Source organism: Podarcis filfolensis, assembly GCF_964270895.1.
Source record: "Podarcis filfolensis genome assembly, chromosome: 4".
NCBI classification, from domain to species: Eukaryota; Metazoa; Chordata; class Lepidosauria; order Squamata; family Lacertidae; genus Podarcis; species Podarcis filfolensis.
This window is the reverse complement of record NC_139607.1, coordinates 3,215,079-3,228,732: the sequence shown is the minus strand read 5'-3', so window position 1 is coordinate 3,228,732 and position 13,654 is coordinate 3,215,079. Positions and strand designations below refer to the sequence as shown.

Genomic DNA, 13,654 nt, shown 5'->3' with positions numbered 1-13,654 from the left:
GATGTTTTATTGTTATTGCATTTCATAAAAATTGTCAATAAAAAAGAAGGAAATAACTTTTTAAAAGGAAATTACATTCATGAAGCAATTTGGGTGGGAGAAATAAATACACTGATATTTTGTTTAATTGTGGCCATAAAAACGTGTTTCTGGTGTGTTGCTATAAATCTGAAAATAAATTAAGTGATATTCCCTCCCCCCCCCCCAGTTGTTGGGGGGAAAATAAGGGGATTTTCCAAGGTGTGAAAAAACCCTGTGTGTGTGTGTGTGTTGGGAGGGGGGGATTTACTTTTTTTCTGTTTGGGATAATGATAATAATTTATGCTCCAATACTCATATGCTAGAGATTGTGTGCACATTATATCTTTAAAGCACAATATTTCCCTCAAAGAGTTCTGGGCACGGTAGTTGGTTAAGGTTTCTGGGCATCATTGACACTCGGTGAGCGGAGGGGTGAACTGCAGTGCCCAGAATTCATTGAGGGAAATAATGTGTTTTGAAGGTGCTTTCAGGGTACAGTCTTATGCAAGCAGAGTCTTTCCACACCATCTCATGTATGATGTCTATGCCAAACATTTCCAAATAAAATTTAGAGTTAATGCTGGCATAGGTTTCCTCATCCCCAGCTCCCTAGCACAGCAGCAAAAGTGCCAGGAGCTTGTGGCAGACAGAGAGCTCAGGTGGCAGAGCACGAGACTCTTCACCTCAGGGTGAAATATTCCTGCATTGCAGGGGGTTGGACTAGATGACCCACATGGTCCCCTCCAACTCAACAATTCTATGATTCTATGTATGGTGGTGGGGTGGTGGTGGAAACTGCTCTTTTTGCTGCTGTGAGAAGGGAAACTGGCAACTGGTTCCAGCAAGTGTCTTCCTTTAAACACATGATGTGAAAATAGCTTCTCGGCATATTACTGCTTTGTGCAGAACCATTACTGGTTGCGGTAAGTAGTGTTGCTTTCGTTGTATTACAGTATATCAATTCTGTAGCAGGTTTTGCTTGTCGAGTGGCTTAAGACTGAAGATTTGGGGCTGAAGCAACACATTTGATAGAAATGTGGCAAAATGGCAAAGGGAGGGAGCGGTTTTGAAAGGGAACCCAGTGAGAGGAGGTGGTGATTATAACAATTCTATTATTTCTCGTGAGGAGCTCAAGGTGATGCACACAGATCTTCCCCCTCCTCAGTGGGTAGTGACCGGCCCAAGGTCACCAAGTGAGCTTCATAGCTGCTTGGGGATTTGAACCCTGGTCTCTGAGGTCCTAGTCCACTATACCATGCTGGCTTTGTGAGTGCAGAGAAACAGTGTGACAACAGGGGCCCCTTCTGAACAAAGGTGCTAAGCATTTGTACAACTGTACTGCTTAAGTACCCACTTAAGGAAGGGAAGGGAAGGGGGTGTGAAGCTTGCAAGGAGCCACCTCCTAGGCTTGTCCTGGTACCCCACCTTTTCCAGGTGCCAACAGTCTCCAGTGGGAACCAGTTCAACAAAATGTGCACTGGGATATGCAATACTTGGGGAAGGTGAGGCAGGAGAGATTTTTGTGTGGCAAGAGAAGAACTGTGAATTATAATTTTATATTGTTCTGTACATTGAACGCTGCTTTTCTTTTATATACTGTAAAAAATAAATACAACATAAAAAACCCAAATAGTGATGCTGACACAAAACCCCACACATACACTATATAAAAGAATATTGTGAAAATAATACTTTATTGCAACCTCTTCCTTTTTGTTCGTAGATTTTCTAGCAAGAAAGCAGCTGGTCTTTAAGGGGGCAAAAGCATTGGTAAGTTTGAACATTCTGGGACAGAATGGCCATTAATTAATTCTGATGTATTTTTAGTTATGTTCCATTAAAAATGTACAGTGATGTGTCTCTAGTATTGGTGAGATGGAAAAAGGGGGCATAATTAATAGAGGAAAGAATGCACCCTTATGAATAGTGGCTGTGTTAAGTCATCTTCGATGACATGGAATTTCTAATTTGAGCCCTCAGAGACATATTTTAGACTGACTACCCTCAAGCTTGGGAAGTGAGCCTCCTTGACTGGAAAAAAAAACTACAGAGGAGCCTTGTTTAGTGTCTCAGCAGGTAGCCGTACATTAAGTGTAATTCTAAATGACAAGAGAAAACAAAGGCCAGGTTGTGTTATTAGAGGCACACTGCCGCTTCCTGACAGATGTGTGCGGCAAGGGAGAGAAGAGAAGAGAGTCCACGCTTCAGATCCTATCAAGCTTTAAATATTTTTGCTTTAAACATGTCAGCTTACGTTCTCTCGCCTTTTTCAAATGCATGATAATGGTGTAAGCAATCTCCTCTGCAAAGGGGAAGATGCAGCCAATCTCAGCACATAAGAGCAACCCCCTCTAATCCTTTGTGTAGGCTGCATGCATTTCAGCCTTGTCTTTGGGGCTTGTGTAAGGATGTCTCTCCTCCTGCTCCCAGCAATGAAAAGGTCTGTGTAGTCATTTGAAAGCCACTGCAATAGCACAATACCCGATTACTTAATTTTGAGCAAGGAAGTTTACCGTATTTCAGTATTTTGCATATATGATCTGTGATGAGCACTGACTGTTGACCACCAGGGAGATCTCTTTGGAGCATAATTTTCTCAGTCCTGTAATGATGTTCTGACAGTGAGGTAATGCTATTGGTAGCTATGCTGTTGATAGTTTATCAAATAGATTGCTTTGTGCTGATTGTGTTGGACTCGTCTGGCTGCTTAGCTCTGCCTCTGTGACTATAAGCAGAGTAAGCTGGGGGTGAGGTGGGGTGGGGACTGGATCCAGCCTCTCCCAAACCCCACGGTCCATTTAACACAATTTCCTTGCAACACTTCGTGTGGTTTCAAAATTCATGGGGCAAAGACACAGAGCTTTGCAGATACAACCAGTCAGCTGTTCAGCAGTGTCTGAAAATACTGCTTCCTTTGCCTCTGCTACTATTGTCCCAAGTTCAGATATACCCCTCACATTTCCCTTTTAGTGCAAGTCTGTGCCAAATTGCTACACACTCTCTATCTAGGCTTTTGAGGTAGTCAGGGACTCACCTGGCTGAGAGGAGAGGGGGAAAGGTGCCTTTGGGAAGGATCAGCTGCCTGTGGGAGAAGTTCCTCACACAGCCAATCTTCCAAAATGCAACTGTCTCTAAAAGAGGCTACTTTCCCTGGCTGCACATGCCTGATCCCAGGACGGAACAGGCACACACAGCCAGTCTGAGCCCTTTGCAAGACACCCAAATTTCAGAAGTTGAAGGGACTGCTTAAAATTGACAAGCTGGAATGTGTGCAGAGGAGGGTGAGCAAGATAATCAAGAAAACAAGCCTTATGAGGTTGATGGAACTGGGTAAGTTTAGCCTGGATAAGAGGAGGCTGAGAGGAAATATGATAGCCATCTTCAAATATCTCAAGGGCTGTCACATGGAAGAGGGAACAAGCTTGTTTTCTCCCGCTCCAGAGGGTAGGGCCTGAATCAATGGCTTCAATTTACAAGAGATGAGATTCTAACTAAACATCAGGAATAACTTTTTGCCAGTAAGAGCTGTTTGACCGTGGAACAGACTCCCATGAGAGGTGGTGGACTCTCCTTCCTTGGAAGTTTCTAAGCAGAGGTTAGATGGTCATCTATCATGGATGATTTAGTGGAGATTCCTGCATTGTAGAGGGTTGGATTAGATGACCCTTGGGGATCCCTTAATTCTGTGATTTTGTGAAAGAGGAATGCTGGGAGAGAGAATGGAAACTTGGCAGACCAAAATTGGTTTATGGGCTGGAGGTTTGCCACCCCTGATCTGCAGATAGCCCTGGCATCCGAGTAATGCTCTTTGACACACAAATGAAAGGCTTATTTCTTTCCCTAGGTTTCTCCATGCATTGCTTCCCTGTTTACCTTCAAAGATGGGACTACACTTGAGGGTTGACGTACTCTACTCGAATTCCCCACCCCCCCCAGCAAACCAGTGCCATTTTTCTAGAAAAAGAGGTGCCGGAACTCACCATGAACACCTCCCTCGTTCTCTTAGAATGGCAATGGCGCCCACCTGAGAGGTTCCTGTGAATTCCCTCTGAAAAAACCCTTGGGTATTATTACACTATTATTATGCAAGGGGGTGTAAGCCACAGCACAGTTCCCTGCAATATGGGTATAATATGGATTTGTGACAAATCATTTGTCTGCAATAGCATTAAAAAAAAAAAAAAACTTTACAAGCTCCGGAAAAACAATAAGCCATGTTTGAGTATGAAGTAAGACCCAAGTTAAAAAGATTGTGAACTATAATTTTTTTCTTGCAGTCTTTTGTTTTTGAGTTGATAAAGCACTCTCCAATCAGAGCTAGACTAAAATCTTGGATAACTGAATTGTTTTCTATTGGATGGCAATCACTTCTCCAGCAGGAAGGATAGAGAGAAAGGCTTAAAAATAAAGCAAAAAGTTCTTTCTACGTACAATGGGTGTTTTCCTCTAGACTTCTTTTTGTCCATTTGGCTATATAGGCTATTCTTCAATGTCAATCATTGTTCAGACTTCTTTCATTGACTTAATACTGAGGCAGGAACAGGCTAATTTCTAACATAGAAAGAAAGAAAGAAAGAAAGAAAGAAAGAAAGAAAGAAAGAAAGAAAGAAAGAAAATACAGCCTGTATATTTTGCCTTGTTTCTCAGGTTCTACAAGGGCAAAGGATCAGGTTGCTGTTTATTTTTAAAGCCGGGAATCCAGGGAATATGGTTGGGGTGGGAAGCAAATGCCCCTTAACCCCCATGACCGGCTGCTGTCTATTCAGGGCACCTCCATCAGCAACTGTGATTTTGTGTCAGGAGCAGAAAATGCATTTTCACAGCTTCCCTGCCTCAAGTACTACTTATTATGCTTTGTCACATGCACTATTAAAAGCATGTATTTGTAGTAGCCTTAGTGCACATCTCAGCAGGAAAAAATACAATATAACATATTGTTTTGTGGACAAGCATCACACCTTATGGTACAATAGTATATATTGTGGACTGTGCTATTGGTTCCTTAAAATTTATGTTCCTGCTACACAAAAGATTGGGAATACCGTATTGAGAAATGAACAACATGTTAAACTTGATTTGGGGTGGCATGAATGCACTGCAGCAAGACTTAGTCTTGCACACTCTCCCCCTCCTTCCGCTCGGCTGTGAGGAGGAGTCTGGAAGGAATTGCTTCCGCTTTTGGATCACCAAGGCTTGTTGTGTTGTCTGTAGTAACAAACTGTAAAGGTAAAGGGACCCCTGACCGTTAGGTGCAGTCGTGGACAACTCTGGGGTTGCGGTGCTCATTTCGCTTTATTGGCCAAGGGAGCTGGTGTACAGCTCATGTGGCCAGCATGACTAAGCCACTTCTGGCGAACCAGAGCAGTGCACAGAAATGCCGTTTACCTTCCTGCTGGAGTGGTACCTATTTATCTGCTTGCACTTCGTGCTTTCGAATGCTAGGTGGGCAGGAGCAGGGACGGAGCAACAGGAGCTCACCCCGTCACAGGGATTTGAACTGCCGACATTCTGATCGGCAAGCCCTAGGCTCAGTGGTTTAGACCACAGCGCCACCCGTGTCCCAGTAACAAACTGTAGTTAACATTAATTATGGTTAGTTTCAAATAGTTTCAAGCTGTCATTCCTGAAGTTGGCTGGTTTAAGCTAACCTTTGTTAATGTTAACCACAGTTCTGGGTCTACATGACATTGCTTCTGAATTCCTTGCACCTGCACAGGAGGAGGACTGAGATGTTGTTAGACTGCAATTCACATCATCCCTGCTTGGGGTTGATGTAAGAGGAATCTGTGTGGATTTCTTTCCATTCACACATTCAACTCCCATCATAGCCCAACATCATGCTATGAATGCTTTACACTTTAGTTCTCTACAATTTGTAAAACACATGCACATTATACATAAATAGATACAGGTGGCGACCATTTAGGCACATCCAATTGACTTAAAATAAATAAATAAATAAATAAATAAATAAATAAATAAATAAATAAATAAATAAATAAATAAATAAATAAACAAACAAACAAACAAACAAACAAACAAACAAACAAATAAATAAATTATACCCCACCCATCTCGCTGGGTTTCCCCAGCCACTCTGGTTGGCTCCCAACAAATTAAAAATACAATAAAGCATCAAAAATTAAAAACTTCCCCAAACCTTGCCTTGCCCTGAAGGGTTGCCTTCAGATGTCTTCTAAAAGTCAGATAGTTGTTTATTTCCTTGACATCTGAAGGGAGGGTGTTCCACAGGGCGGACGCCACTACCGCGAAGGCCATCTGCCTGGTTCCCTGTAACCTCACTTCTCGCAGTGAAGGAACCGCCAGAAGACCCTCAGAGCTGGACCTTAGCGTCCGGGCAGAACGATGGGGGTGGAGATGCTCCTTCAGGTCTACTGGGCCGAGGCCTTCTAGGGTAAGGTTACCAGATTTTTTCCGATGGATCTGGGGACACTTTTCAACTTCAATGGATTTTGTACGGGGACTGATTTGTAAATCCGGGGACTGTCCCTGGGAAACGGGGACGTCTGGTAAACTTAGTCTAGGGCTTTAAAGGTCAGCACCAAGACTTTGAATTGTGCTCGGAAACGTATTGGGAGCCAATGTAGGTCTTTCAGGACTGGTGTTATATGGTCTCGGTGGCCACTTCCAGTCATCAGTCTAGCTGCTGCATTCTGGATTAGCTGTAGTTTCTGGGTCACCTTCAAATGTAGCCATGTAGAGCGCATTGCAGTAGTCCAAGTGGGAGATAACTAGAGCATGCACCACTCTGGTGAGACAGTCTGCAGGCAGGTAGGGTCTCAGCCTGTGTACCAGAAGGAGTCGGTAGACAGCTGTCTGGACACATAATTGAACTGCACCTCCATGGACATCTGTGAGTCCAAAATGACTCCCAGGCTCCACACCTGCTTCTTCAGGGGCACAGTTACCCCATTCAGGACCAGGGACTCCTCCCAAAACAGTACTTCTGTCTTGTCAGGTTTCTACCTCAGTCCGTTAGCCGCCATCCGTCTTCCAACTGCCTCCACACACACACACACAGGACCTTCACTGGTTCTGATTAAAAAGAGAGGTAGAGCTGGGTATCATCCACATACTGATGAACACCCAGCCCATACCTCCTGATGATCTCTCCCCGCAGCTTCATATAGATGTTGAAAAGCATGGGGGAGAGGACAGAACCCTGAGACACCCCACAAGTGAGAGCCCAGGGGTCTGAACACTCATCCCCCAACACAGCTTTCTGGACACGGTCCAGGAGGAAGGAGCGGAACCACTGTATAACAGTGCCCCCAGCTCCCAGCCCCTCTATACGGTCTAGAAGGATGTTATGGTCGATGGTATCAAAGGCCGCTGAGAGATCCAGCAGAACTAGGAAACAGCTCTGACCTTTGTCCCTAGCCCGCCGGAGATCATCAACCAGCGCAACCAAGGCAGTTTCAGTCCCATGGTGAGGCTGAATCCCGACTGGAAGGGATCCAAATGCTCTGCATCCTCCTGGTGTGCCTGGAGTTGTTCAGCAACCACTTGCTCAATCACCTTGCCCAAGAATGGAAGATTTGAGACTGGGCGATAGTTGGCCATATTGGCTGGATCTAAAGATGTTTTTTTAAGAAGCGGTTTAATGACCACCTCTTTCAGCAGGTCTGGGAAGGTTCCTCACATAGGGAAGCGCATTCACCACGTGTCACCACGAGTCCAGAAGCCAGCGGTCCAAGGGTCAGGAAGCAAGAAGCCCAAAGCAGGAAACGTGTTTCTGTGGCAAAGAGCCGAAGGGAAATGCTGACCTTATATCCCTTCTAGCTTTAGCCACCAGGTGCAGTGAGTTACCAAGCGGCCTCACCTGTGCGGCCACGCCTTGCCTCTCCAGAACATCCTTAGGAAGGCCCCAGTCCTGCAAAGCCCTACTGGTCACAGGGCCCGGCTCCTGCACGCACTCCTGACACCACCCTGCAAAGCCCATCGCCCAGCCTTTCCCGGCTCGTTTTTATGAGCTAGGATGGGCAAGGATCAAAGAGACAGGTGGTTGGTTTCACTCATCCAAGCAACCTGCCCACATTGGAGTTGATACCATGCAACTTGACTAGACAGGACTCTAGCACTCTCCCTCTCTGGCCCTGCTCCCAGGGTGGAGTCTACTTTTTCCGAATCTGAGCAACTTTATCTGCAAAAAAACTTTGCAAAACCATTGCAGGAGATCTTGGGGTCCGTACCAGGCCCTGATGGCAAAAGTGGTTCCATTAAATTATGAACTACCTGAAAGAGTCTCCCGCTGATGTTTTCTGCAGCTGCAACAGAGGCGGTGAAGAAGGTCCTCTTTGCCATCACCATCACCACTTGGTAGGCTTGACGTTGAGCTCTAACCTGTGTCCGGTCAGATTCAGAGTGAGTTTTCCACCACTGGCGCCCTAACCATCTCAGCGATTGTTTCATTGCCGTCAGCTCCCGGGAAAACCATGGGGCTGTCTGGGCTTCATGCAATCGGAGAGGGCGCTTCGGAGCCAGACAGTAGATAGCTCTGGTTAAATCCACATACCAGCAGGCCACCAGGGAATCAGCTGAAAGGCCATCAACATGGGATAAAACATCCCCTACCACTCTCTGGAAACCATTTGGATCCATTAAGTGGTGGGGGTGGACCATCCAAATCAGTTCCACCTCCCTGCAGAGGGTTCTTTTGCACCCAGAAGAAGTCAGAACAGAGGTGGAATGGGGTTGAATGGAAGGGGGGCAGGCCTTGCTTATATGTGCTCCGCCGACGAGCGCGGGGGCTGGGAATGGAACTCCCACGCAAAATGGTTCCTACCTTTGCATACATTGCTCAGCAAAGAATGTTAGTTACCTATTCACTAATGTACAATTGCTGCTGTCCCAACTGGTGCCTCACTGCTTTTCTTTTTCTGGTGTTGATTGTTGACTTCTGTAAGTTGTTGTTAGAAGCAGCCTATATATGTATTTCGGCAAGGACATTTTGTTATATGTATTCAATGCCTCATTGAGGATGATGATGATGAATAAAGTAGGCAACCGTTGTTGCATGGCGCAGCCGTGGTTGGTTTAAGGAGGCTGCCATCTTTCCAGGTGTGGCCTGGGGAGGGGATGGCTGGCACTGCCTACCTCTGACTGCGTCAGACTCTCAGGTAAGGGTGAGCAGTGCCCACTCACCCAATCAGAGACTGGCCTATTTAAGGGGATGACCAGGTGTTGGCCGCCCTCTGGGCCGATAATTTAAAGCTCCACTCCATCATAGTTGTAACTTGAAGCTAGATGTGGAAACAGCACTTTCTGACTGAAATAAGTATAAAATTACAGTGGCAGGAGGGAAGGAAGAAAATGATGTGCGGGGGGGGGGGGGAGTGAGTAGTGTTTTTCCAATGTACAAGTGTCTCTACTAAATACTTCTGTTCCCAGTGAGTGACAGTAAGATGCATACAATTGAGCATTGAAAAGCTACCCTTCTCTCCCAAATTCTGTTACTAAGGAGACTTGAAATACGGGCAGAAAACTACTTGAAATAATGAAAACACCACTTGATTGTCGTTTGTTAGAAATATTATTTTCATCAAGGAAATAGACTTCAAGGGTGCTCATGTCTCAGACACTCAGACGAGGACGAACCTCGATGAAAGCACGACCCTCACTTAATGCCAGATCATAAAGCAGCTTTGCAAATAGGAGTCAGCATTGGGGCCCCAAAAGGGGGCATCTAAATACCAATTCAAATGTGAAGGCTAAAGCCAGCCTTTCCCTAATATTCTGCTTTATTAGAATAAGGGCCTTGAGGGGTTGGTGTCAACACATTTTCATAAAACTGCACATGACAAAATTCCAGAGAGCAGCCTGTCATTCATATCTCATCTTCTCTCCACAAACGTGTCTTGACTATTAGTATGACAAACTCAGCACATCTTTTCATGCTACTTTCTTAGGCATATGTTAAAACATCTCCCCCAAAATTGTGAAAGTGACCAATGTATTTTGTAATCTTGTATATCTTATAGATAGGGAGCAAGTAGTGATTAAACAATGTTTCCTCTCTTGTCAGCTAACTACAACTCCTTCAGCTAGGGATGGAAGAGAAATTGGATTCAAATGTAAATACACCCTCAATTTCTCATTGTTCCAGTCTTAAATACTGTTCTTCACATTTTGCAGCAGTTTGTTTTAATATTTTGTTTTAGTATTTGAGTGATAATTTCTCCTACCAAACACATTTTATATGCAGCTTTGACTAATGTACACATATCTGCAAGCGGTTCTCTCTAATATAATACATTTTTTACACAATGCTTCCAGTAACATTTATTTTTATGCATACTTTACCCTTGTACATGCATTTTGGTAAACACTGTGGTTGGAAAACTATACCACAAAATTCAGATAAGTGCAGATTTTGAAGGATAGCTGTGTTCTGGCCTTTGAGATCCAAAATTGACAAATTCTTCTATCACTCCCCTTAGCCACAGTGAGTTAAACCTGTGTTGTAACAGCTAATGAATGTTTCGGATATGATTCAGCAAATATATTGGGTGAACATCTTGAAACACTGAATTTATATTGATGGGGGCTGCTAATAGATCACTACAAATGTCAAGTGCTGGCGTGTTAAAAAGATCAGAACTCCCAGGATTCAAAAAATGTAATTAGAATTTGGCATTGGTTTAAGTCAACTGATGACCTGCCCTATCGTTTAAATTTGTTTCTGCTGTTCTAAAACGTTGTATGTTCTTGCATGCAATTATCAAGCAGTTTACTTGCATAAAAAGCCTGACTAAAAATGATTGCTCCTTTTAATTTCACAGATTGAAACAGTCAGTTTTAGTCAGTTCCATGGAGCTCCAGGGCATCTATGGTACCATCCCAACTTGTCCTTTGAAAAAAAATGCAACCTAAGCTGATTTTAAAAATTATGACTAGCCCAAAGTTTCCCAATTTGCAACCATGGCTTGCAGGATCATGGAATAATCCAAACTATTTGGATGCTGAAATGAGTTACAGTTCGCCTCGACTCAGGACCGGATGGCAGGGATTCACCTTGTGCGAGGCTGAGGGTTCTCTAAATCATTCAAGTAGTGGTTTAGTGTTATGTTTGAATTATAGGCCTTTTCATTTTTCTATCTGTGGGTGGCTTGTGGGGCCACATAATCTCTACCCCAAGGTTAATTCAGGTTTATTCATGTAGTAGCAAACCATAAAATCACCAGTCTGTAGCAGACAGATGATGGGCTGGGTGCAAACCTCAGTAATTCTTGTAAAGAATATGAGTATTTGTTGTTGTTTAGTCATTTAGTCGTGTCCGACTCTTCGTGGCCCCATGGACCAGAGCACGCCAGGCACTCCAGTCTTCCACTGCCTCCCGCAGCTTGGTCAAACTCACGTTGGTACCTTCGAGAACACTGTCCAACCATCTTGTCCTCTGTCGTCCCCTTCTCCTTGTGCCATCCATCTTTCCCAGCATCAGGGTCTTTTCCAGGGAGTCTTCTCTTCGCATGAGGTGGCCAAAGTATTGGAGCCTCAGCTTCACGATCTGTCCTTCCAGTGAGCACTCAAGGCTGGTTTCCTTCAGAATGCAGAGGTTTGATCTTCTTGCAGTCCATGGGACTCTCAAGAGTCTCCTCCAGCACCATAATTCAAAAGCATCAATTCTTTGGCGATCAACTTTCTTTATGGTCCAGCTCTCACTTCCATACATCACTACTGGGAAAACCATGGCTTTAACTATACGGACCTTTGTGGGCAAGGTGATGTCTCTGCTTTTTAAGATGCTGTCTAGGTTTGTCATTGCTTTTCTCCCAAGAAGCAGGCATCTTTTAATTTCATGACTGCTGTCACCATCTGCAGTTATCATGGAGCCCAAGAAAGGAAAATCTCTCACTGCCTCCATTTCTTCCCCTTCTATTTGCCAGGAGGTGATGGGACTAGTGGCCATGATCTTCGTTTTTTTGATGTTGAGCTTCAGACCATATTTAGCGCTCTCCTCTTTCACCCTCAATAAAAGGTTATTTAATTCCTCCTCACTTTCTGTCTTCAAGGTTGTGTCATCTGCATATCCGAGGTTGTTGATATTTCTTCCGGCAATCTTAATTCCGGTTTGGGATTCATCCAGCCCAGCCTTTGGCATGAGGAATTCTGCATATAAGTTAAATAAGCAGGGAGACAATATACAGCCTTGTCGTACTCCTTTCCCAATTTTGAACCAATCAGTTGTTCCATATCCAGTTCTAACTGTAGCTTCTTGTCCCACATAGTGATTTCTCAGGAGACAGATGAGGTGATCAGGCACTCCCATTTCTTTAAGAACTTGCCATAGTTTGCTGTGGTCGACACAGTCAAAGGCTTTTGCATAGTCAATGAAGCAGAAGTACCGTAGATGTTTTTCTGGAACTCTCTAGCTTTCTCCATAATCCAGCGCATGTTTGCAATTTGGTCTCTGGTTCCTCTGCCCCTTCGAAATCCAGCTTGCACTTCTGGGAGTTCTTGGTCCACATACTGCTTAAGCCTGTCTTATAGAATTTTAAGCATAACCTTGCTAGCGTGTGAAATGAGTGCAATTGTGCGGTAGTTGGAGCATTCTTTGGCACTGCCTTTCTTTGGGATTGGGATGTAGACTGATCTTCTCCAATCCTCTGGCCACTGCTGAGTTTTCCAAACTTGCTGGCATATTGAGTGTAGCACCTTAACAGCATCATCTTTTAAAATTTTAAATAGTTCAGCTGGAATACCATCACTTCCACTGGCCTTGTTATTTGCAGTGCTTTCTAAGGCCCATTTGACTTCACTCTCCAGGATGTCTGGCTCAAGGTCAGCAACCACACTACCTGGGGTGTACGAGCCATCCATATCTTTCTGGTATGATTCCTCTGTGTATTCTTGCCACCTCTTCTTGATGTCTTCTGCTTCTGTTAGGTCCTTACCACTTTTGTCCTTTATTATGGTAATCTTTGTACGAAATGTTCCTTTCATATCTCCAATTTTCTTGGACAGATCTCTGGATTTCCCCATTCTATTGTTTTCCTCTATTTCTTTGCATTGCTCATTTAAGAAGGCCTTCTTGTCTCTCCTTGCTATTTTTTGGAAATCTGCATTCAATTTCCTGTATCTTTCACTATCTCCCTCGCATTTTGCTTGCCTTCTCTCCCCCGCTATTTGTAAAGCCTCGTTGGACAGCCACTTTGCTTTCTTCCATTTCCTTTTCATTGGGATGGTTTTAGTTGCTGCCTCCTGTATAATGTTGCGAGCCTCCATCCATAGTTCTTCAGGCACTCTGTCCACCAAATCTAAATCCTTAAACCTGTTCCTCACTTCCACTGTATATTCATATGGGATTTGACTTAGATTGTAACTTACCGGCCCAGTGGTTTTTTCCTACTTTCTTCAGTTTAAGCTTGAATTTTGCTATAAGAAGCTGATGATCTGACCCACAGTCCCAGGTCTTGTTTTTGCTGGCTGTATAGAGCTTCTCCATCTTTGGCTGCAGAGAATATAATTAATCTGATTTCGATGCTTTCCATCTGGTGATGTCCATGTGTAGAGTCGTCTCTTGTATTGTTGGAAAATAGTGTTTGTGATGACCAGGTTGCTCTCTTGGCAGAACTCTATTAGCCTTTGCCCTGCTTCGTTTTGAACTCCAAGG

The 13,654-nt window shown here is 44.2% G+C and overlaps 1 long non-coding RNA gene across 1 annotated transcript in view; it reads left to right on the top strand.

The window, feature by feature from the left end:
• Positions 1–1,140: 1,140 nt before the first annotated feature.
• Positions 1,141–13,654, top strand: part of LOC310761336 — a 28,243-nt gene continuing 15,729 nt past the window's right edge. Inside the window, exons 1-2 of the long non-coding RNA XR_014547400.1 lie at positions 1,141–1,335; positions 1,745–1,791. This is a non-coding gene — a long non-coding RNA (uncharacterized lncRNA). The remainder of the gene's footprint in view (positions 1,336–1,744; positions 1,792–13,654) is intronic.